At 44.0% G+C, this 5,000-nt stretch overlaps 2 non-coding genes across 2 annotated transcripts in view; both read right to left on the bottom strand.

The window, feature by feature from the left end:
• Positions 1–43, bottom strand: part of LOC123719128 — a 157-nt gene extending 114 nt beyond the window's left edge. Inside the window, exon 1 of the ribosomal RNA XR_006755191.1 lies at positions 1–43. This exon is cut by the window's left edge and continues 114 nt beyond it. This is a non-coding gene — a ribosomal RNA (5.8S ribosomal RNA).
• A 352-nt stretch (positions 44–395) lies between these two features.
• LOC123719121 lies at positions 396–2,301 on the bottom strand. The gene has a single exon (XR_006755185.1). It is a non-coding gene; the product is annotated as a small subunit ribosomal RNA (ribosomal RNA).
• Between the last annotated feature and the right edge of the window lie 2,699 nt (positions 2,302–5,000).

Raw genomic sequence — 5,000 nt, 5'->3', positions numbered from 1 at the left:
TTCTTCATCGACCCGCGAGCCAAGTGATCCACCGTTCAGGGTAATCGTTTTGTTTTTGTGTGTGTTTTTGTATGAGAAAATATAAAAGGTGCGAAAAAATTAAACAAAAAAATTTGAAAATAATACTTATCATTAACGTGTACGACAAATGAAAAGAAAGAAAATCTCTTTTATTTGCGTGGTTGTACACAAAAATTATAAAATATTATTTCAAAGTATCAATAGGCGATAGCGAACGCTAATCAAAGCGTGTCGCAACGCACACGTCGCGAATCGACGAGAGAGAGTCAACCGTCTCGGATTCGATTTTGATTCGTATCATTCACGTGTTTTTGTATTTTTTTCTTTTTTTGCGAGTCTTTGACAACAACAAAACAAAAAGAAAAAACCAACGTTAATGATCCTTCCGCAGGTTCCCCTACGGAAACCTTGTTACGACTTTTACTTCCTCTAAATGATCAAGTTTGGTCAACTTCCCAGCAACGCCGACGGCCGTGAGGCCACCGCGTGTCGGTCCGAAGACCTCACTAAATCATTCAATCGGTAGTAGCGACGGGCGGTGTGTACAAAGGGCAGGGACGTAATCAACGCGAGCTTATGACTCGCGCTTACTAGGAATTCCTCGTTTATGGGGGATAATTGCAAACCCCAATCCCCAGCACGAAGGAGTTTCAACGGGTTGCCCGGGCCTCTAGGCCAGGGAGAACATGTTGATTCCTTCAGTGTAGCGCGCGTGCGGCCCAGGACATCTAAGGGCATCACAGACCTGTTATTGCTCAATCTCGTGCGGCTCGAAGCCGCCGGTCCCTCTAAGAAGAATTTTAATACGTCGCCAGTGAGTTGCGCTCCCCGAGAGTCGCGCACACCTTGAATGACGACGCCTATTTAGCAGGCTAGAGTCTCGTTCGTTACCGGAATTAACCAGACAAATCGCTCCACCAACTAAGAACGGCCATGCACCACCACCCACCGAATCAAGAAAGAGCTGTTAATCTGTCAATCCTTCCGGTGTCCGGGCCTGGTGAGATTTCCCGTGTTGAGTCAAATTAAGCCGCAGGCTCCACTCCTGGTGGTGCCCTTCCGTCAATTCCTTTAAGTTTCAGCTTTGCAACCATACTCCCCCCGGAGTCCAAAATCTTTGGTTTCCCGGAAGCTGCCCGCCGAGCCATTGTAGTAACGTCGGCGGATCGCTAGATGACATATTTACGGTTAGAACTAGGGCGGTATCTAATCGCCTTCGAACCTCTAACTTTCGTTCTTGATTGATGAAAACACCTTTGGCAAATGCTTTCGCTGATGTTCGTCTTGCGACGATCCAAGAATTTCACCTCTAACGTCGCAATACGAATGCCCCCAGTTATCCCTATTAATCATTACCTCGGAGTTCTGAAAACCAACAAAATAGAACCGAGATCATATTCTATTATTCCATGCACGAAATATTCAAGCGGCATTTTGAGCCCGCTTTGAGCACTCTAATTTGTTCAAAGTAAAATTGTCGGCCCACCTCGACACTCACCGAAGAGCACCGCGATAGGATTTTGATATTGAACCGGCGTTTTACCGCCGGCTCACCGACGATATGCTCCGCAGACGTGTCAGTATCACCGCGGATGCGGTGCACCGACAGCGCGGCGCACAAATGCAACTACGAGCTTTTTAACCGCAACAATTTTAGTATACGCTATTGGAGCTGGAATTACCGCGGCTGCTGGCACCAGACTTGCCCTCCAATTGTTCCTCGTTAAAATATTTAAAGTGTACTCATTCCGATTACGAGGCCTCGTAAGAGTCCCGTATCGTTATTTTTCGTCACTACCTCCCCGTGCCGGGAGTGGGTAATTTGCGCGCCTGCTGCCTTCCTTGGATGTGGTAGCCGTTTCTCAGGCTCCCTCTCCGGAATCGAACCCTGATTCCCCGTTACCCGTGACAACCATGGTAGTCGCAGAAACTACCATCGAAAGTTGATAAGGCAGACATTTGAAAGATGCGTCGCCGGTACTGGACCGTGCGATCGGCAAAAGTTATCCAGATTCATCAAAATTAACGACTTCGGACGCATGGCCCTCCGCCGATTGGTTTTGATCTAATAAAAGCACTCATCCCATCACTGGTCAGAGTTCTGATTGCATGTATTAGCTCTAGAATTACCACAGTTATCCAAGTAACTGAGTAAGATCTAAGGAACCAAAACTGATATATTGAGCCATTCGCGGTATCGCCTTAATACGGCTTGCACTGAGACATGCATGGCTTAATCTTTGAGACAAGCATATAACTACTGGCAGGATCAACCAGGGAGCTGCTTACGCAAACGACACGCCTACACCGCGGTCACGCGGCTTCGGCGAGCCGCTGGCTCGGCGGCGTCGAGGGGCGCGCGCTTGCGCGCGCGCCTTCTCGACACGCGTGAACGTAACGCGTCGAATTTGCACGCGACGCGACGTTCGCGCTTCATATCGATAGACTAACTTTGACCGGTCTACGAGCGGCCGTCCCGTCACGATCTCGCAACGAGGTGATGTACAACGATGCTCGACCACTGTGAGGGACATAAAACTGCAACGAACACGACCCCGCGGGCGGGAATCGATGTTGTGACAATTTGAAAATTGAACATTCATCTAAACGCAACTTCTCAATTTTTATTCAATACGTTATTGTAAACATATTAAAACTCGGCTGGCAATTACATGCGCACACACACGCATGATTCGCACTAGATACGATCAACGCCCGGAGCTTGAGGGATAAATTCCAACACGACGCTGCGCACACCGTTTCGACGATGGGCGCGTGTGCGTCCTCTTTTATACATTCTTTACATATACGGTCGCCGTGGCGACCGCGCACGTGTCGAACACGCTAGGCGCCCTGCGTTGAGGTGTGCCTAGAAGCGTATTCTTTTAACATCACAGATAACACCGGGGGAGACGGTCCCAAATCTTGGTCGATTGGTAACATCACCATACGGTCTGCGAACGCGGTGCTATAATATAATTTTATATTATATTATATAAAATATGAGGAGGAGTAGTATGTATATTCTTTGTTATTTTGTGTTGACACAAGAGAGATATATAAAATGTACTATACACCACACACACAGAGAGAGAGAGAGCTGGGAAAGATCTCGGCGGTCTCGCATTCGAAATACGAATTTGATATAATTTCCTCCGAAAATCCATACCCATATCTATATCATCCATGCGCGAATATATGTATATAATATTCTCACACTTCGCACAAACACAAAAACAAGAACACATTCTATTCTCTCTCGTCCGTCGTTCGTGTCTATTTGAGACGAACGACGCGCGGCAACGAGAACGAGTCGACGCTGTGCGCACGACTGTTTCGCTCCACATCTATACCGAGAGCAATAGTCCGCGTCGGCATTGGAGCGGACGTCGAATGTTTCTCGTAGAGCGAGCGAGAGAGAGACGATTTTTCATTTTATTATGTATGTGTATTGGCGTGCAGTAGTAGCACGTAGTAGTACTAGTAGTAGTAGTAAAAAAATATTATTATTTATTTTATTGACTGATATGATTTTGTTTGTTTTCTTTTTTTTGAATAGACATTTGTATTGATAGATATGTTTCTCGTTGAAGCTCGCAGCACACGCTCAGAGAAATGGCAATGTGGGTTTATTTGAAGAAAAGAAAAAACAAAAAAAACAATTATATTTATTAATAATATGTATGTATGTATGTATGTATGTATGTATGTATGTATAATAATGAATTATAATAATTATTCCGATGCAACGTCAGAGGAAAATGTTTCTCGTACAGGTGCGGCGCGCGACGGCCGGCCGCTCGACAGTTTCGCGCCGAATGTTTCTCGTTGAAGCTCGCAGCACACGCTCAGAGAAATGGCAATGTGGGTTTATTTGAAGAAAAGAAAAAACAAAAAAAACAATTATATTTATTAATAATATGTATGTATGTATGTATGTATGTATGTATGTATAATAATGAATTATAATAATTATTCCGATACAATGTCAGAGGAAAATGTTTCTCGTACAAGATCGCCACGCGACGCGACAAGATGCCGTTCAACGGCACGATATCTACAACTCTGTCGATAGATATGTAGATAGTATCTACTCTGTCAAGTATATGTGTGTAACGTGTGGTGGTGTGTGGTGTGGGGTTTTGTTAGCGATAGCGATACGTTTCTAGTTAAAATTGAATATTTAAAAATAAAAACTCTTCTGGTAAGAAAAACTATTTATGGTTTATTATGGTGTGTCTAGTGCAACAACATCAACATTGTCATAATCATAATAATATAATTATTATTAGGGCTATAGGTTAACCTTCCAAATAGGGACCGTCGATTTAAATGTCGATATTTTTAATTATTCTAGATAGTACTCACTAAAAGAAACTTAAGTGCTTGCTTACTTACTTACTTACTTAGTTGATTGAGTTTTTTTTTTTGTTTTTTTGAAACTTTTTCATACAAATTGATATATAAGACATATATGGCCGTTACCGACCGCCGACCAAAATCTATTTCATAAAACCGACATAAAATTGATGTCAAACGTCAATCACTTTGAGTTGACTAAGTGTAAGGGTTCAGATTATTTTGAAAGTATCGATCATTTGCGATGCATACGAGAAAAAGATCATTCATTTCATTGTTTGTAAGTTGTAAATTTTGTGTATTATATTGTAATTCTTGAGTGAGAATTGAGTGTTTACTTACTTACTTACTTACTTACTTATTGAATATCCAAAAAGTACCCAAAACCGAATCAGAGCGCCCCACTATCCACGCGGTCTTGTCTGCCCTACCCCTAGAGTGTATATAAAAGCTCGGAGGCGCGCAGGGAGAGCAGCCCTCACCCGCCGTACCCAAAGCGCGGGCATCATGCAAGCCGTAGCGGCTGAGGCTGGTCGCCGAAGGCGACCAAAAAAGCCGAGGCTGCGTAGGCTTGAATAAAATGCCCTGCGCTTTTGGTACGCAAGGGTGGAGGGGCTGCA

Source organism: Pieris brassicae, unplaced genomic scaffold (genome assembly GCF_905147105.1).
Source record: "Pieris brassicae unplaced genomic scaffold, ilPieBrab1.1, whole genome shotgun sequence".
Lineage (NCBI taxonomy): Eukaryota > Metazoa > Arthropoda > Insecta > Lepidoptera > Pieridae > Pieris > Pieris brassicae.
This window is presented reverse-complemented; position numbering and strand designations above follow the sequence as displayed.